Here is a 21368-nt window from a genome sequence, read left to right on the forward strand (position 1 = left end):
ATTCCACTCCAATAATTACCTGAGATTATCTGATTGCGTGTCTCTGTGTATTCCGTTTTCTGTCTTTTTTTGAGCTGAATTATCGCTTTATTGAACCACGCCCATCCAATTAGATGGGAAAGGATGTTTGAAAAGGTCACTTTAATCGGAAGTTGTCGTTTTGGATACACAGGAAACCCAAACATGACGGTCTTTGAATAACCTGTTCATACATTTCAGCAGTATTTTCTCCATTCAGGCTGAGAAACCTCAGTTTCGGATGAATACACACAATGATGTATCGTTGGAATCAAGTAAACAAGGCATATGGTAGACACTCTTTATCCTTTGGAAAAATCAACCTTCTACCATCTACCATCCTGAGCTTTTTTTCGATGAAATCACCGTATTATAACTTGATGGCTGCTTGACTTAGTGGTAGGGAGTTGGGGTTTGACCTCGGGTTTGATGCAGAGAATTTAGGTGCGTAACTACAATACTCTAAAATTTTTTCAGTTTGTTAGTCGCTATGAATTAACATTGGCTTTTGAGATTTTCTTAGCAGTTGTGTGATCAAAGAGAAAATACGCTATATTGTACTAACTATTTTCTTTCGATAAAGGCGAAAATGCAAGGCAGGTGGCTGAAAATGTAAATAGTTTTTATTATCCCATGATATATTTCGTTCCGTTCTTAAAGATTGCACAAAAACCGATTGGAACCATTTGTATAAGGCTGGAATCAAGAAGAAGCTCGATGTATGGGTACCACACGAGTTAACGCAAAAAACCTCATGGATCGAATTTCTATTTGTGTATGAAACGGTTGGTGACTGATGATGTAGAGTGGATGAATTACGACAGCGCCTAGCGAAAACGGTCGTGGTCGAAACGGCCAGGAAAAGTTTTGCTGTGTTTCAAGTGGGATTGGCAGGAAATTATATATATGAGCTGCTCCTCTACGGCACAACTGTTATTATTTATATTATTTATAAATTTCTAAATTTGAATTCAGGAATTTATTTACCTTATTTGTCATTTTTTCAGAAATTAATCGTTAAAGCGAATTATTATTGGATCTCTTATCCATTTGGCAAACTCCGACAATCCTGATTGAAATAACGTTACAACTTGGCGCCCAACGTGGGGCTAAATAATGGAAGAAATAAATTACAATTTAAGATCCAGCAGCAGCAATGAAGTTGTCATAAAAGACAGGTTGAAAACATCTCCTGAAAATGGGTTGAAACTAATTTTGGAAGATAACACTCATTATGAAGGTAGGCACATTCCAAAAGTCACTGATAAATGTGCAAAAGCAAGTGCTGAAAGAGCTGAAATAGTAGCTTATGGAGGTGTTATTTCAACACCGAAATCATAAAATGCACATATTTCCTGACAATCTTACGCCGAAATCTATCCACATTCTGAATTCACATCATCAGCCGATTCCTAGAAAAATATTTGGGAATGTATCAACAAATAATGCCTATTCATTTCCTAATAATGCTTGTGCAGTGATTTCGGCTCATCAGGATGCTGAAAATCACCTATTTAACCGGCAAAGTCCTAGTAATATTTCAGAAGTTGATCTCTGTGTATTAATTCAAAAAATTGTAGTCCATACAATCAGTTGTGTAGCCTACCACTAGGGCCTATACTATCAGATACCTGGAGGCTGTTTAAGTTTTTTTTTATAAGATCTCCTGCTGGAACTAGGATATATTCCTTGAGAGCGAACCAATGGGAATCACCAATTATCAATTTTTTATTGAGGTTGGATTCTGGTCATTATTTTAGGTATGTTGATTTTTATTGAATTCATTTACCTTATTTGGAATTCTTCTAGAAATAAAACGTTAAATCGATTATTACTGAATTTCTTCATCCATTGGCGAACTCCGAACACCCTGATTGAAATTATGTTGCAGCAATAAACAACAAACAATATTTGCGATCAACAATATATTTATTTACATTCTACTTCGAGGTAGGTTGATAATTGCATATCATATTCCATTTCATGTAGTAGAATTCCTATAGTATGCAGATAATTACGTTACAGCGACGTATTCGATCGTGCTTCAGTAAAAATAGCACGGGTAAATCGATATACTCCAAAATAAGCAGCTACATTTGGAATTTCACGGAAATAGACTGAGACTAGACGAATATGATTGAAAGGTGGATATGGATTTGAGAAAACTAAATAACCTGCATCATGCTGACCTTTGTCTAAGGAACTATTCATCAGATATTATAATAAAAGTTATTTATTGAGATTTGAATCAATTTCGTATACAAGTATATACGTCTAGCATCATTGAATAATCTCATCAATTATCAGGTTTGGCCGAAAAAAAATTTTGGAAATCGAAAAAAAATTTACTCAAATTTGTAATGTGGGAAAAAGGGGTTTGATAATGAAGTTTGAAACAAATTACTGGAAATAATTTTTCATTATCAATTCGATTGCTTTTATCTTATACTAGGTGTTCCTGAATTGGAGTTACGAAGGAAAATGAGATTCCTTCGATAATTTCAAGAATAAAATGTCCAATTTATATGATCCAGCAAACGCTTTGTCTTCGAGATACAAGATGTTTCTTGTAGTCCTACTTTTTTGTGATGCTCAACCAGTGTATCGAATCTTTATTAATATAAGCTACAGGGCCTACAGGGTTAGTAGATAAGTACCAAAACTTATAATTTATTTATTTATCACAGCTACCTAGCTAGATCTTTCTAATAATTTGGAATTTTGGATTACTATAAAGAGCTGTTTGAAATTTTTCTCGAAATCGATAGCAGATACGATAAAACTACAACAAACAACAAACAACAAATTGTAGTAATGAACTAGAGTTTCTTTAAAATTTAAAACTACTAGTAGTTCATCAAAAAATAGTGGAGGAAAGAAGCGGGCAACCTTCCAGAAAAAAATCACCCTGTAGATTTGCATTCAAAATCAGCATATCACATGATGAAAACTATCTATGCTAATTCAAGTTGAATATCTTGAGAAGGGAAGGTGCTATGAGAGAAGAACTCATTTTCAAATGATCCGACAAATCTGTCATTTTCATTTGTACCTCCAATTTGGGTACATCCTGTAGATAATTGTTGTCTAGATATTGACAATGGAATATTTGTAAGATAGTTTATTGGGCTATTTCCATCATCTGTGCGGTTGGATGTTTCCGACGTTTCGACAAGCATTCGCCTGCCGTCTTCAGGGTGGTTGTCCTTAGAAAGATCGATTGTTTGGTTCTGAATGGACTTGAGACGCACTGAAAGGCCAATTGTCGAAAATGTTGATAAAATCTTGGACGAGTCCGATCGTCATGTGAGTACTGTTTTGCTTGCCCAACACCTAAAGATTGCACAAAAACCGTTTGAAGAATTTGCATAAAGCTGATTTCAAGAAGATGCTTGATGTATGGGTAACCCACGAGTTAACGTACAAAAACCTCTTGGTCCGAATTTCCATCTTAGAATCGCATTTTTAAATCAGTTGGTGACTAGTGATGAAAAGTGGATCAATTAGGCTACGACAACGTCAAGCAAAACTGTCGTGGTCGAAACGCGGTGTAACGGTGCAAACGGTGGACAGTTAGGTTTTGCTGTGTTTTTGGCGGGATTGGCCAGGAATTATCTTCTATGAGCTGCTCTCCTACACCACAACTGTTAACTCGGAACTGTAATGGCAACAATTCGACGTCTGAAAGAAGCAATCGCCCAGAAGCGGCCAGCTTTGGCTAATAGGAAAGGAATTGTGTTCCATCAGGCCAATGCCAGGCAACAAACATCGATAGTGACTCGACAGAAGCTCCGGGAGATTGGTTGGGAGGTTCTTATGTATCCACCTCATAGTCCGAACCTGGCACCAAGTGATAACCATCTGTTCCTGTCCATGGCGGAAAATTTTGCTGGTCAAAAATTCAACAAGTGCCTGTGAAAACCGACTGTCCCAATTTTTTGCTAATAGAAACGAGGGCTTCTATGAGAGAGGCCTAATGATATTACCTTCAAAATGGCAACAAGTTATCGAACGAAACGGCGCATATTTCACCTAAATCGGATTATTCTAACTATGGTAATTAAAGTCTTTATTTTTCATGCAAAAATAATGGATTTCTTTTTACCACACCTTATTTATGATTCTCACGACATATTGCATGAGCATTCCATACAGTCTGTGGCAACTAATTTTTAAATTTCAGTTCTATTGGTAGGGTATTTTATCGATAATTGGATAACCCATATAACAGATTCTATCCATAAAATGAACATGATATTGATATTTTGAGTTTCTAGTTTCCGGTATAGTTAACTTGTAGGTAAACAACGACCTGACGAACATAAGATTCATGAAGGATCTTCAAAAAATATTGTAATATCGTTATGTCATATGACATTTTACTGCCTTTCGCTATTACTACAAACCATTCTATGATAACATTTCGAAATTGACAATCATAAGTTTAACACTATCAGTTCTTATTAACATTTTGTGAACGCTCTGTTTCGTGATGACCAAATTAAAAATATTTCAAAGGCCACTACGACGTTACAATCACCTATAATTGTAAATACTTCCTTCTAACCATTTGACAAAGAATGTTCAAAATTATTCAAATGAGGTTCTACAAGGATCTATTCACTCTTCCATTTAATTTTCCAAAGATAGAATGAAATGATTAAATACCTGCGTGATGGAATCCTATTACTGAATTAATGGACAAGTTATGGATTCATTTCAGGATTAGTCGACATGAAAGGGGGTTTTCTTCATGAAAAGTGACGGAGAGCTTTTATATTTAAAACGTATGAAAGCAACAGATCCAACCCAATTTTATGTGCTTTGAATATCATCTATTACTCTTCCTACTGACGTTCGTATTTATTTCCTTTGGGTACATGATATACATACCTGTCACTAGGTGGAACATATTTCTCGATTCTTTTGGATATAATTCATCATTAAGCCCTGTGGAAAGCTATACCTAATTGACTATTGAGATTTGGTACAGTTGGGTAAAGGCCTACCACAAATTTAACACCTTGTGTTATCATAAAAAAATTCGTTCATTTTGACCAAAAAAAAACTGGAACAAAATCTATTTAAATATAGGGTTTTCCAATGGGATACCTAATTCATTCTGATATAAGAACGAAGTATATTCTGTGAGAAATTTATTTCATTGAGAAAAAGAAGGTATGCCATCACGAATGGAAAACGATAACAGCCAAATGACTACCACGGCTACGGTTACAGTCCCAATTCTATTTCATATAATTTCCGCTATCATTTCGCACATTTGCGGCTGTATTCTTCGACAATTTGAGGAACTTCATCAGTAAGACCTTGAATCGATTGTGGAGCATTGTCATGGACCTTATCTTCCTCGTTGGTTCGCAAAAAAAGTCTCAACTGTTCTGGACAAATTTGGATTACTTCGTTGCTTGTGTGGCACGTAGATATGTCTTGTTGAAAAAGCCTTAAAGCCAAGATACTGAGTTTTCGTCAACACTATGGGCTACAACAGCCAAGCGCGGATCCAGGCCCCTCTTTTGGGTGGGGAACTTTCAGATTCTCAAAATACTGACAATGCTTCCGCCATTTTGGGACGTCATTTTTTTGCCGTTCATTAATATGGGTTTTCCCAAAATGTATTGAAGGTAAAATTTTTTCTGATCTTGTAATTATTTGAGCCTTAGTATGTCAAATTCTAGGAGTGCCGGCAAAATTTTAGAGGTCCCCGGGCCATTTGGGGGGGGGAACGTTCCCCCAGTTCCCCCCCCCCCTGGATCCGCGCCTGACAACAGCCATATGCTCAGTTTTGGTTGAGCGACGAACACCAGTTTCTTTATTGCCGGCTGAGAAGGTGCTTCACGACGACCCAAATTTGCTTCAGTTTTGCGAACAGACTGCAAAATTTCTAACAGTTTTGTAATGAATTTCAATGCGTTTTTGGGGCGTAGTTTTTACTTGTCGATTGTCATAAGATTACAGTAGCCGAGGTAGTGAGCTATTCCTAATGAAATCTCTGTACTTCAATAGAATAATTTACGTTTTTTCTCTAAGGCAAAGAGAAGGTGAACCTTCCTGGGGTTGCTGAAGGATATTCTTCCGAACCAGGTATCTTGAGCACCCAGCATATAGTTTCACGCAATTGGAGATTCCAAATGACTCATCAGGTGCAATCTGGCAAGAACTTGAGCAGGTTTCTTCAGAAATTCTCTCCTGCTGCTTATAATTTTTTATCTATACCTTCGTTAGAGTCAAGCAACAAAATCATTGAATTACATCCCAAAATGTCTAGCAGTAGGTGTAGGTGGGACACAGTTAGTCCAAAGTGTCTCCCCCTCCTTTCGTAGAATTATGAAATTCAATAATTTCTGGTTTATTGGTCTTGAATGGTTCATCCTCCTCTTTCTGAATTGTAGCAAAAATAATGAAATCAATATGAAAGTTGGGTCAGCACAAATCATAGCAGAATTTATTCTTCTGTCTCTGATCATAAAAATGAAGGAGACTTTTCTTCTTTGATTCGTTTTCATATTACCCTTAATGGTGGGTATTTTCTGGAAAAAATGTTTATTTGGTCTCCACCCAAGTAAACCAATTATCCAATGTGTATGTTCTCTGAATAGAACTGGTTAGTCTAGCATAGTGATACTGCGCGACTGGAATATTAAATGTTCTTGAACCTTTGCCTATATAAATTTCAGTATCTAGTGCGAATGCTGTTCTAGTACCATGAGTCATAATATTCTTGATCCCATATTTATCGAATGAAGACATATATATTTTGAAAGTGTATCTGCCTTTGAAAGCAACCAATTCTTCATCGATTGTTATATTGTCTGAAGGAACATACATATAGCGCTAACACTTTATTGGTTGATCTCTCGAATACATCTCGAAGAGCAGAAAGCTTATTTATTTATTTTCTATGAGCCCTAGATTACTTATCGTCGAAGCGAAGACAGTTTATCAAAAACTAAAGTCATGGTTGCATGAAATGAAAGTATTTCTGTGACTTTATTTAGAAGTTCCTTGGTAAATTCTACAGGCATTTTCAAAACTATGGCATAAGATTGAAGCCCAAAGAGTGCTTGGATTTCATTAATAAGTATTTGTATCCCTGGTATAAAAAGGTTTATTACGTATTATTGTATGTAGCTTCGCTAGTATTTTTGCTCTTTCCTTATTTGAATGGTTCATTTTGAACTTCTTTATTCATATAGCGGGTTATTTTAACTTAAAATTTTTATAAGAAATATAATTTTACTGCTTTTATTCCTTCACATTTGTATCACGTTTCTATTTCCAATTGAATTTATAATTATATAATACAAAGAGATTTCGAGACCATCTATGCCAATATCACTTCCGTTTGGCGCTCAATCAAACTGGAGCTGGCCGCCAAGTACCACCAGGTTTAAAAACAATCATAAATGTATGATGATTGATTGAATTGGATTTCATTATTTGAAAAGAAAATTTATTGGTTTTTTCATCATAGTACCATCATACGTGCATAATCGAAATTTTCACTTTGATTTTTTTCCCAACCCCTAACATGAACGTATAATATTGTACAAAATATAATTTTCTGGATATTTTCTCGTATCAGTTCAACATTTCGGATGGGGGATAGCCTTGAGCTATTTCGAAATTAGGTATTAATCAAATCAACTATCGAATGAGCTTGTCAATTACTATTGTCATGATCATTATACTGATCTAAAATATTCATTCACAGCATTGTTATTGAAGTTATGATGCATTGCCTTCGAAGCACTCATAACGTTGAAATCTATCCGCTCTGCCTAGAGCTCTCACGCTTGATCATGCTTTAAAAGTTCACCTCAACATTTGAATCATGATTATAAGGATTTCTCAGAATGAATATTAATAGCTACTAGGCAAATTGTGATCAGGAGAAGAATTTTTCGCAGAGAATCCTTGAGCTCTTATAAGATACATAACCAAGAATTGTTAGCTGTATAAGGATTATTTCTTATACGATAACAAAAATATAGTAAATTTTGAAAAATGTCATACTGCAAATACTAAGCGAAAACTATCCTGTGAAATGAACGCTATAAACTATACTAGGATCGTGCGGATGTCTCCGTCAAAACAGATCCTCACAAGAGACCTGATAAATTACGAGTATTAATCGATAAACATCAGAATGAGCATTGACGTGGAAATGCGAAATAAAAACAACAAAATGAAGTCGGGAGAATTCCAAAATATAAGGAAATTCAGATCAAAATGAAGGAACGCTTTCAGTAAGATATATCTCAATGATCATATCAACCATCATCATCATCATCATCATCATCGTTTATTCACACATAATATAACAACAAGAATAACAAGACAACATCATGTAAATAAACATTAGAAAACCCCACAGAAGCAACAAATGGGAATAGACTATTGAAAACCTCAAAAGTAAGGAACTACGAACATGCAATATAATATAGAAGGCGTATCGCCATTCTTCCAATTTGTGCATGTATCTCGAAAACAAAAGAAGGTGGCCAAAAATGAATACTACTCTTGTTGATTCCTCAGAAAAAGGGAATGAGAATGGGGTATCAGATTTTATCTATCTCGTCTGCTTCAAAAGTTGTAGTGCTAAAACATTGGAATTTGCCCACCCTGTACAGCAAGGATGTTGAGAAAATACCTAGGAGGAGACTAAATATCCCAAAAATCGGCAGGATCACGAGGACGACGACTAGAAAGATAATAGGAACCAGAAACAATAGGAAAAAGAGTTCTTTTTGTACGTTATATCCTGAAATATCAACAATTTTTTACTATCTAGAAGTTGGTTGTACAGGGTGGGCAAATTTCGATGTTTTAGCACTACAACTTTTAAACCAGAGGAGATAGACAAAATCTGATACCCCATTCTCGGTCTCTTTTTCTGAGAAACTAACAAGGGTAGTATTCATTTTCGTCCACCTTCTTTTGTTTTCGAGTTATAAGCGAAAATTGGAAAAATGGCGATATCGAAAACATTTATATCTCCGCTAATACTGATGATAGAGCTCTGAAATTAAAACATTATACAGGCACTTTTTTACGTAGAATCCAGTGGCGTGCTCGTATTTTCACTAATTTCTTCAAAATTCGAATATTTATATGTTTTATAAATTTTTCATCTAAAAATTGAAATGGAAACAACGAAAAGATCCACAAGATCGTATGTTTCAATCGAAAGAGTTCTAATGAGATGGATGTATCAGAAGATTATTTACATAGGTCTCCAGAATGATTAAATAGCATATGAAACAACGCATATACGATTGAACTCAACGATTTAATTACGAAGGGAACAAACAAGAAATAATATTTTACCCAATAATGACAACAATTGCACAGTCGACACATCTTCTCGATATTTCGCACTGAATTCAATAGATGAATATTTGAAACTGTGTTCAAGCTACCTAGGAATTTTTTTCCGAGTTCATTTATATTTTCGAAACTATTTTTGAAAAATAAATCTAGATTCGAATTCTGTGGAAATTAGTAAAAAGCATAGAAATAATCATATTGACGGAAGGATACTGCTCTTGTTATAGAAAGCTCAATTTTTCTGTGTTCATCAACAGTTAAAACCATAGAAATATTGAGACTCTTAGGTGAACAAAGGTTTTTGACCATTTTCTATTGTTTATAACGAATCATACGATGTTATATATATATATTTGATATCGGGAAAAATTAAGCTTTGAAAAAATGACACAAAAATCTATTGTTCCCATTTAAAAAAACATAACTTTGGGTCATCGCTTCGTAATTAAAAACCCTTTTGAAAATACGAGCACGCCACTGGATTCTACTTAAAAAAGTGCCTGTATAATGTTTTAATTTCAGAGCTCTATCATCAGTTTTAACAGAGATATAAATGTTTTTCGATATCGCCATTTTTCCAATTTTCGCTTATAACTCGAAAACAAAAGAAGGTGGACAAAAATGAATACTACCCTTGTTAGTTTCTCAGAGAAAGAGACCGAGAATGGGGTATCAGATTTTGTCGTTCTCCCCTGGTTTGAAAGTTGTAGTGCTTAAACATCGAAATTTGCCCACCCTGTACAACTAAGGAATGATAGCTGAAGAAATCGATAGAATAGAAAATAACCTCGTACAGTAAAATTATATTCAGGCTTTGTGCACAATACTTACACACATTAAATGTCATCGAAGAAAAAAATGAAAGGGGTCTTTAATTATTATTACCCTCCGAGTGACAAAACAATTCATTTATAATTTCATGGAATAACGCTTCAATAAATTATTCATCAAATCTCTACGCCTCTATTCAATGAGAATTAGAAATTTCATAACTACTCTGAAATGGGATTTGCATGCTTGATTCAGACCTCGCACCACTCAATTCCTTCAACGCATAGGCAGAATTTGAATTCAGTTCGAAAATTTGCCTCACGTACAAAGTTTATTGATAAAAGGTATTTAATTTTCGCATTGAAAATTGAATTGCAGTTGGGAATTCTATGCTGAATTACTGTTTGCCAAAATTCAACTCTGAAAATTCATTTATTGATAGACGCAATTTCCTCGAATTGAATATGACTTTTTGGTCATAATTCATTTTGCGCTTGACGCATCAAATGTTAATATTTCGATTCAATTCAACTGGGAATGATTATGGGCGAATTTTGTGTTCCAAATATCAGAAGCCATTCATCAATTTTATTTCGATAGAGGTTTTGTTTTTGGAGCTGTTGAATATTTGAATTCGAGTATTGTGAAGTGTAGTGTTTCAGAACCTATCTGGAAAGCAAGTGAACTCAAAGGAATAAATATGAAACTTTTGAAGAATGGAACCCAGAAACTTTACAGAATAATCACAACTGTCGTTAATCATTATCTCAATGGAAATCCAGTGCCCATTGAATGGAAAGAAGCACATATACATTCAATCTATAAGAAAGGAGACTAACGAAAGTGCGAAAACTACAGATGAATCTCTTTCACTAGTAAAAAGGGCAGACTGTACAGACAAATCATAAGATATACAGGGTGTTTCAAGTTACCGTATGATCGAAGGGGAATTTGATATATCACAATCCATAAATTCCTATTTGAAAAAACAGTAGAAGAATGTGGAGCGTAAATTGAAAAAGTATAGGGTGACCTGCTTTTGACATTAACAGTCCATGGATTCGTGGATTACCTTTGATAATAATAAAAAAAAGAATAATGGTCTGTTTGCAGATTGTAATCACAAATTGTGAATTATTTCTTTGAACAGTTAAGATGATAGGGATATGTGAATAGAATGACAGACGAAAGTTTGCCAAAACAACTAATGAAATGGCAACCTGTAGAGAAGAGGAGAAGAGAATGTCCTAAAAAGAGCTGGGATGAAGAAGTAAGAAAAGCAATTAGTGCGATAGAATAGGGATGTTGCCTATATTTTGAAATTGCTTTTAATTTGTAGAGAAGCCCTATATAAACACGAAAAAAAATATTTTCATGAAAAAATATAGAAAGTACCAATAAAAATAACGAAAATAAAAAAAGTTTTCAAAGTTCCCGCTGAAACGCTCCATTCTATCACGGTATTATGGTGACGTCACTGTATAATAGTCACCACCATAGACAAACTAACTAGTTTATCTATTGAAACCACGTGCAAACGGTCTTTCAAACTTAAATGATATCTGCTGATATTGACAGTCCAGTCAGTTTGATTTAAGATGTCTAAAAACCAGGTGTATGAACTGATTAGCTTTTGTTTCGCCAATTTTAAGAATATTAGTTAAGCTTCGTTATGTCAACTGTAGATAGCGCTATCAACAAATTAAGATTCTTGTTATTTATTATTTACGAGTTTTGTGCCGTTATGTACCTATATGTATCTTTCATTATAGTTATGATCTATGGAAGTAATTCTTGTAATTGAAATACCAATAAACTCTCTCTATTACGAATATTTGAATTCATTCCAGTAAACGTTTCGTGTTTTGTTTCACGACTTTGCACGATCATACTCGGTTACACGTCGCTTTTGATTGGTCAGTATCGGGTTTTAATTAATGTATCCAATCAGAAACAACGGAAAAAAGATGGAAATGACAAGTATGACATTGCGGCGCCGCCACGAACTGAAACTAATATTTTCAATTTGGTCGAATGTCATTGCATTCAAAATTTGACGAGTGCATTCACCATGTTTTTAGACATCTTAGTTTGATTATATCATCTGACGTTCTAAACCATAAATAAAATAGTTCTAGATAAGATTAGTTTGTCTATGTTCTAAGCGTTTTAGTGCTATGACGTCAAATTGTCCCTGATTGGCGTTCGCAGTCACGTGCTAGTCGATAAGAATCAGCACAATTTAAATCAGTTTTATTAAATTGAATTCGAGAAATAAGATAATGAAAATGCTATTTTAGTATTTTAAAAACGGCCTTTAATGTGGAAAACCTAAATTCATTTGATTTTAATAAATGACGCAACATCCCTAATTGGAGGAGAGAAATAGGAATGGAGGAGAAGGAGGAGGAGGATACCATTTTTTCCGTTTTTCCGAAATATTTATTCGAACATACCTATCCTATATCCCTTTTCCATATACCTATAACAATTATTCTGTTGTAGTGCAGGAATGATAGTGGGCTCAGTTCGGAGAACGAGCGCTCAGAAATGAGGAAAAGACTAACGTGAAAATCAAGATCTTTTGAGCTTTGGAAGTAAGTTGAAGCATCTCAAATTCCGAGTCAAATTCTTCTGAAGAAAAGTTATAGAACAAACTTAACTTTTCCATCGAAATTTAGGTGAATGGCAATGTTTGAACATTGAATTTGTGATGCATTAAGAAACACAAATTATCAAAATTGATTAACGCCAACCGTGAAAAGCATGATGAAGTTGAGGAACAGGGCCCTATCAAGATATAAGCTTACGAAAAACTTAGCTGATTACAGATATTATGCTCGTCTGCGAAATGCTGTTACATCGGCTGTGCGAAGGGAAAAATTCAGCTTTATGTCCCAAGCCCGCTCTCAAGGTTCAAAATTTTTTTGGAAATCTTTTAAATCATTGCAGGTTGGTTCAGAGATGTCGGTGCCCGAAAACTTTGTTGATCCTCAGCAGTTTAATGATTATTTTCGTTCTGTTTTCAGCCCTCCTCATGTTTGCCCGCAGACAACTAGTCATTATTGTTCGAGTAAATTCGATCCGAATGTGGAATTTTCTTTCAGACTTGCAACTATGGAGGAGGTAAGGTCTGTTATTTCAAATCTTAGTTCGAACGCATTGGGCATTGATGGTATATCTGCTAGAATGCTACAATTGTCGGTCGATGTTGTTTTGCCACACATTACGCATATAATTAATGTTTGCATTGAGTCTGGTTATTATCCGAGCGTCTGGAAGTGCTCTATTGTGAATCCTCTACCCAAGATTCCTGATCCTAAAGATTTGTCCGATTTTAGACCTATAAGTATATTACCAGCCATGTCGAAGATTCTCGAGAAAGTACTCTTCATTCAGATTTATGACTATGTTTCCGAGAGTGGAATTCTTACTGCTCACCAGTCAGGTTTCAGAAGGGGTTATAGCACTACCACTCTTCTTTTAAATGTAGCTGATGACATCCTGCGTTCTTTGGATAGTGGGCATGCTTCATTTCTTACCTTGTTAGATTTCGCAAAGGCGTTCGATACCCTAGACCATGAGTTGCTCTGTGCTAAATTGGGTTATTTCGGATTTGATGAATCTTCTTTGAGATTTTTTAAGTCTTATCTATTTGGTAGATATCAGTGCGTTAAATTGCGTGATGCATTTTCGGAGTACTGTCTGATAACTTCGGGTGTTCCTCAGGGTTCCATTCTTGGCCCTCTGTTATTCCTTATATATATAGCTGATATGTATAAAGTTGTTAAGTTTGTTGACATTTATTTTTATTGTGATGACACTCAGGTTCACCTTTCTTTCCTCCCCTCCTCTATTTCTATGGCTGTTGAACGGTTAAATGAAGATCTCTCCAGAATTGAGCAATATTGCAGGATGAACAATCTGAGAATTAACGTGAAAAAATGTTTCTATATACCCTTCTTTCCAAGAACGTTTCATGCTGAGGTTGACGTTAAGATAGGTGTGGAGAAGATTCCATCCTCCTCCTGCTGCAGGAACTTAGGAATTTTTTTCGATTGTCGACTGAGATTCAAGGAGCATGTCTCGATGTTGTTGAGAAATTCTTTTCTGGCACTACGTTATTTGTATCGCCAGAGACAGTTTTTAGATTTCCATTCACGTAAGTATCTCTGCGAAACACTCGTGCTGTCCAAGCTGAGCTATGGATTGCCAGTTTTTTATCCTTGTCTAGACTCTGTCGAGAGATATAGGTTACAAAAAGTGCAGAATTCGTGCTGCCGCTACGTTTTAGGTTTGAGAAAGTACGATAGGGGGATCAGTAATGGAATAAATGGGTTAACGTGGCTCAGGGTCGAAAATATTTTTCGGCTTCATATGAGTATTTTAGTACATCGAATTTTGAGAACGGGTATTCCTCCTTATTTGAAAGCCAGGTTGGTCTACAGACGAGATGTTCACCGTGTTGCTTTAAGACATGGGCAGAGGCTCATGCTGCCTCGATTTGGTTCAGCCATGTTTCAGCGCTCTTTCACCTTTAATGCGGTGAAGTTGCATAATGAAATGCTGATTTCATGTAGGGGTTCTTCTTTGAACTCTTTGAGAAGAGAATTGAAGAATACATTGTTTTTGAGCCAGTTATAGTTTTTGTAAATTATGTTCATTTTTGGAAATATTTCAGTTGAATATTGATAGGGTTCATTTATGTTTTTTTCCTTTTATTGATTTTTTTGTTTTGTTTTTTCTTTATTTGTATTTTGTCGGGGGTTGAGTGGAGTAGCCTTGGCTAGACTTCGCCCCTGAAAATTGCCAAAAATAAAGACTCTATTATTATTATTAATAATTTTGTTGGTGTCAAGTAAAGTTTTGATGGAGTAAATTAGCTTCTAACTCTGTTTTGTGCGAGAATGGACGGTTCTCAATAACACAATTCCTATTCGTATTTTCTTTTCAATCGAGTTAGTGAATTGCGGAAAATCAATCAATAGATCAAGTTTCGAAAGATTAAATATTTAGTACAATTTTCGTATTGACGAGTAGGAAATTAATGAAGCTCTCAATGAGATTATATGAAATTGTTGACTTGTATGAGGTCAAACCTTTCAGAATAATGAAAAATATATGAGGGTCGCCCATATTCTATTGAATTGGTGGTCGTTTGAATTTGGACAGTGGACAAAGCTTTCGATCTAGCATCCCTTTGAATAAATAGTTCTCATTTGGGAAATATTTTCGGATACTAATCCAGGGACGTTTTCACTCTAATTGAGGCTTTGGGCATATTCAGTTAATGAGCTTCAACATTTTTATACCGGGTTAATTTCTCGAGTTGAATCAATCAAAAATCTTCAAAAAAAATGTTTCGAATGAAAGATTGAAGGTTTTGAGGGTGAATTCCACTTTTGCTACAAGATCTTCCATTTACTTCACCCTTTAAGAGGAACTGGGGAATAGGAATGGGAATAACTGCCCTTAATTACATATTCGTATTTTAGGGTAAAAAATACAAAAGATTTGTACGAAAATTTTTTTTCAAGATTCGTCACAGATGTATCTGCAATCGAAATTTACTTCTCTGTCTGAACGAACTTAACGTGTCCGTTCCATCAGTCATTCACATAAAATTCTGACGTTTCCTGCGAAACTGTTTGTTTTCAGTACATGTACAGTGCATCCCATTTTGGGTGAGACAGCCAGGCTTCTCGCTTGTTATTTAAGATAGAGCCTTGCGGTTTTCACGTTCCTGTCCTACTTTTTCGTGAAACTCAAGTTGGTCTAATCAGATTTTGCATAACTGTTTCCGTTCAAGAGATACAGGGTGATTTTGGAAATTGATACTTTTCGGACCCCTCCTTCATCTCCGAAGTTATTAGAAATAATGCTGAGGTAAAAACTACGTCTGAATCAGAATTCTGCGTAGAATCCAGTGGCGTACTCAAAAATTTTTTTCGGGGTATGGTTTTGAAGATTCAACACAAACCTATATTTTTTTAAATGGAACACCATGTATATCATTATTTCGTTGAATTTGTTATTTTTTTCCCTTCAAAATGATGTATGATACTATGTCGGTAGGATGTTCAAAAATGTAAAAAAAAAACACTAAAACATCAAATAATGACGATTTTTTATTAATGGGCAATGGATTTCCCATATAAAAGAAGAATCAATAATAATAACAATAATACATAGCGATGACAGCTAGATCAGATTGATTTTTTCCCTCTAATGCCTACTTGATAAAACAATGCTCCCAAATGCAGAGTAGCCATAATAACAACAAGGATGTTTGTATCATCAATGACCTACTGCTTTTAAAAATCAAAGTAATAATCCTCTTATTGAAACATAGGAAATTCATGGCCCATTAACAAAAAATCATCATTATTTGATGTTTTAGTGTTTTTTTCAACATTTTTGAACATCCTACCTACATAGTATCATACATCATTTTGAAGGGAAAAAAATAACGAATTCATAGAAGTAATGATATACATGGTGTTCCATTTAAAAAAATATAGGTTTGTGTTTAATCTTCAAAACCATACCCCGAAAAAAAATGTTGAGTACGCCACTGGATTCTACGCAGAATTCTGATTCAGACGTAGTTTTTACCTCAGCATTATTTCTAATAACTTCGGAGATAAAGGGAGGGGTCCGAAAAGTATCAATTTCCAAAATCACCCTGTATCTCTTGAACGGAAACAGTTATGCAAAATCTGACTAGACCAACTTGAGTTTCCCGAAAAAGTAGGACAGGAACGTGAAAACCGCAAAGCTCTATTTCAAATAACAAGCGAGAAACCTGGCTGTCTCGCCCAAAATGGGATGCACTGTACAATCATTGATTATTTCTTGGCGCTTTCGATTCGAAATACTTCTCACTAATTAAAAATGTTAACGTTTTCCAGTGGCGTACCCGACGACAGTAAGATCAGATCAACCCCTTTGATTTAAGGGCTGGTTGATGAATTCGTTGATTAAATTTTTAGACAATTAAATTATTGAGCGTTGTTACTTACAATGGATATTCCTCCTGGGGGGGTATATCCAACTAATCCCCTCGTTGGGTACGCCACTGACGTTTCCGAATCTCATGTGAATGATTGATGGAACGGATACATTGAGGTTATTCAGACGGAAAATTCAAATTCGATTAGAAATCGAAAAAAATTGTTCTCACATATTTTGACGTAGAATACATACGCATCTGTTATTAAAAACAGGGGTTTTCTTTTAAAATCCCAAAGTTGCCTCACCACAAGAGAGGAAGAGGTTGTAACATGAGTAAATTTTTAACTTATTCAGCTTAAAAATTCACCCAGTATAGCTATGTATACAGGGTGTCCAGAAACTAAACCATACGTCAGAGCCGTATCTAGGTACTATTGCGCCTGTGGCAATGAATTAGACAGCGCCCCCCATTTTACAAGATTTTTTTTCATCCATTATATTTTCGTTGAAGTTTTAAAATAATACATAATTTTATAGAGGGTGAATATGAATAGTACCTAACGAAAAAAATTCAGCGGGCTATTCCTTGTCACAAAATAGGGGGAGCTTTCATATAAACTTTTTTGTGAGTCTCCACCTGCTTAGTTACAGCCGCTTAAAGAAGGCGCCCGAAAAGTAGTTTTTAATTTGTGAAAAGTTTATAATTGTTGTTTTTTGTTACATTTATTTTATATTTGTACCAGTTCTAAAAGAAAATATCATTTTGACATCCGCCTATTGGATAAATTTGAGGTCGAAAATAATTCCAACCCACACAACTCGTATTATCTGTTGATTTTTTTTCTCAACAACCGAGAATTTTAGCAGAAAATTACAAGAGATCTTATTTGTTGAGAATAGATCAGTCTAACCAAAATTAATTTTCTTATTGTAAAAGAAGAATGAAGAAAGAGTTATTGCCAAACAAGTTGGTGAGGTGGCTTTTACTATCCCTTGGAATCATAGAAGAACACAGTTTTGAATGCTTTCTCGCCCGCTCATTATATGAATAAAAAAATCGAGAACTACTTTTCGGGCGTCATCTTTGGAGGAATGTAAATAATGGGGAAGGGGCTCGAAACAAGGTTTATATGGAGGATCCGCCCAATTTTTCTGACAAGGAATTACCTCCCTTATTTTTTTCGAAACGATTTAAAAACACCCTGTACATATTTATTTATTTTTATTGAAACCATTGAAATACACATAAGATATAATGATAAGATGTAACTCCTGAAGATCCAAAAAAAAAGATCGTTATAAAATTTTATCAAAGAAGAAGAAGACGCACTTCACACAAAAATAGATGGTACCGTTTGTCGAAGAAATATCGATAAGCTTAATGAAGCGAAAAAAACTCCTGAAATAGAGGTAAGCAAACATGCCGACGCGCGACCGTAATATTTATGATTAGATTATGGCACGCTTGAACATAGCCATATTTATATTATTTCTTACCTCAAATTAAAGTCAATATTTTTTGTTTTGATATTTTTGGGCGCCCCTGCAGACCTTGTGCCCGTGGCAAGTGCCACCTTTGCCACGCCCTAGATACGGCACTGCCATACGTTAAGCAAGGATAGGAAATTCAAAAATAACCCTAGTTTCCCTTATAAAATATTGGTCAAAATGGCTTCGTTTACTGGGTGTCAGGTACAATTCAAAAATCAATAGAAAACGGTACTACATGTTGAAAAACCCAATCACAGATAAAATTATATTAGAAATTGATATAAATGGCTCAAATATAATTGATTATCATCTTAAATGCACACTATGGACCTCGATATGGACTAAACGTTCGAAACTGCCTCAATGCGAATTTTCCAGGAGGATGGACGAGGCGGATCTATTCCATGTTCACCTTGCTCACAGGTCTTTCGTCTCTAGATTTTTATATTTGGGGGTACACGGAACAATTGAGTTAACGTGATGAAATAAATGATAGAGAAACAGGCAAAATTTAAAACAATTCAACGTAGTTAAAACGATTATTAGACGCTCAGAAGCATAAATGACAGAGAAAGAGACATTTAAAACAATTCAACTCGATGATTAGACTTTCAGAAGCGTGTATCAGAAGCATTGAATCAAATTTCGAGCAATTTTTGTGAACATGACTGCTGTATTGCAACTTATTAGGAATTTTTTGATGTTTCTTTTTGGTTTTTCAAATGAAATTTAACATCCTATAAATCTAAAACGAAGCCTTCTTGCCCTATAGTTTTTTTCACAAAAATAGAGTTACTTTTTATTCTGAATTAATGGTGAACGTATGGCGGTTTACTTTCAGGACAACCTATATCTTTTCATTCACAATCGGGATATGAAATATTCAAAAAAAAGTTTAACAAGTTCAAATTAAGCTTTGAATCATTATTTCACATCTACACCCAAAATTTAAATTTTATCGGATCTATATCGTCACTGGACAATATCCTCGAATTCCTAGTTTTTAAATTATCACAAAAAAAATTTTGGACGACTATATTTACGAACATTCAAGTTAAATGTTGCATATTTATAAACCGCGGTAATCGATATCTAAATCCATTCTGAAAATGTACGAGTTTTTTAGGGTTATCGTTTGAGAACATTCCCGACTAAAAATTCTAAAATTACAGACATCGTGACAAAATGCTATAGCACTCTAATCAGGGAACCAAAAGATAACAATAAATAATGAATGAATGTTGCATGAGAGATCACATTAATTCTGAGATAGGAAATCGGTCTAATACTTCTTAAATTTTCCATGGAGAATGTGCTCAATAATATTTTTTGACAAAGATTTTCTTGTTTTCTTAAACTGAAATTCTGTATTCATTCAAATGATTCTTTCGTCAAACAAGAAATACGAGTAGTTGATGGAATCATGAACAACGTCTAATTCAAAATAATTTTATTTTGAATCAGTTTCTTACGTTTTTTCTCATTCAAGTAATTGGTTAGCTTCTTTCGCTAAGTCCTTATACGGCACGAGTCACTTTTTATAAAAGACAACATAACATTAGTCATTTTTTTATAAGATACAAAATAACATTAGGACGCAATTGATTTTTCTTCGAAAATAGTGTAATATGTATACCATTCAATTGAATTTTACATATTTGTATTAATCTAAACATCGTGTAGTAAAATTTTTGGGTGAGAGTAGAATAAGCTGATAAATAAGTCATCATCGAATGATTTTTTCCTCAAAATATAAATGTTTTCGGTTATAAAATCAATTTTCGTTTGTTGATTTGGCAGATTTTAGAAGGTCCTGGGCAAATGCCCAAGAAAATCTCTGTTGAATAGTTCATGGAATTAACACGGTTTTGTATCATTTTATGTTATTTTGTTTAAATTGATTTCACTCTGATTTCTCATTGAGTTATTTATTTAGGACGAAAATTATTTTATCTTTAATTTCACCCATTCGTGGCATTGCGCCTTCATATTCTCAATAATGAAACTTTTAAATCGCTCATGGAGAGAGTATTTTAATCCTCTTGGAATATTTATAGTTTCAGTTTTTTGAAATGAATAATATGAAAACCCTCTCACTACCATACATCTTCTGGCTTAGAAATCTGAAAACCTATTCATTTTAAGGGGGGTCAGAAAGCTTTTCTATAATAATAATAATAATAATAATAATAATAATGTTTATTTGAGAACGCTCTGTTACAAATAAACTTAATCACAGAGATAGATAATCTATCTGTGCGTGATACAACATTAAACCAAAAAATATTTCTTGCAACTTTTCAATAAAAGAAAAAAAAAATATATATTTAAATATCTCAATTTAATTGTATGGAATTCCTGTCCGATCCAAAGGCCTTTGCTCGATTGGGGCTCAGCTGCGCCATCTCATATATTATCAAACAAAGTCATGATCATCAATGACCAGCCAAATGAAAATTTCCATGCATTTCCAGGGATATCACGCTTGATTAACTAAATCCCTGCAGAACAATCTTTTTTTTTCGTAAATCCAAATTTTTGTTTGTTTTATAAATTTCTTGTGGTGGCAGTTTTTCTTAAGGTTTGCTGGCAATACATCATAAATTCTGGGCGCAAGATATGAATAATTTCTTTGTCCGATTCTTTTGAGTGCTCTAGGCCTATGATGTTTCTCATAATTTCTTGTTCCATACTTACTCTGCTGTTGATGAATTTTAATCTTTTTTTTATGTAGATTCTTCAGGATTTGTAGGACATAGAGTTGACGCAAATCCAATGCTTGTGAA

General features: G+C 34.6%; 1 protein-coding gene across 2 annotated transcripts in view; it reads right to left on the bottom strand.

Annotated features, from left to right (window-relative positions):
* LOC123685387 (ITG-like peptide) overlaps positions 1-21368 on the bottom strand; it is an 85915-nt gene that overhangs the window by 59571 nt on the left and 4976 nt on the right. The gene's annotated exons all lie outside the window — the stretch shown is intronic.

Source organism: Harmonia axyridis, chromosome 1 (assembly GCF_914767665.1).
Source record: "Harmonia axyridis chromosome 1, icHarAxyr1.1, whole genome shotgun sequence".
NCBI classification, from domain to species: Eukaryota; Metazoa; Arthropoda; class Insecta; order Coleoptera; family Coccinellidae; genus Harmonia; species Harmonia axyridis.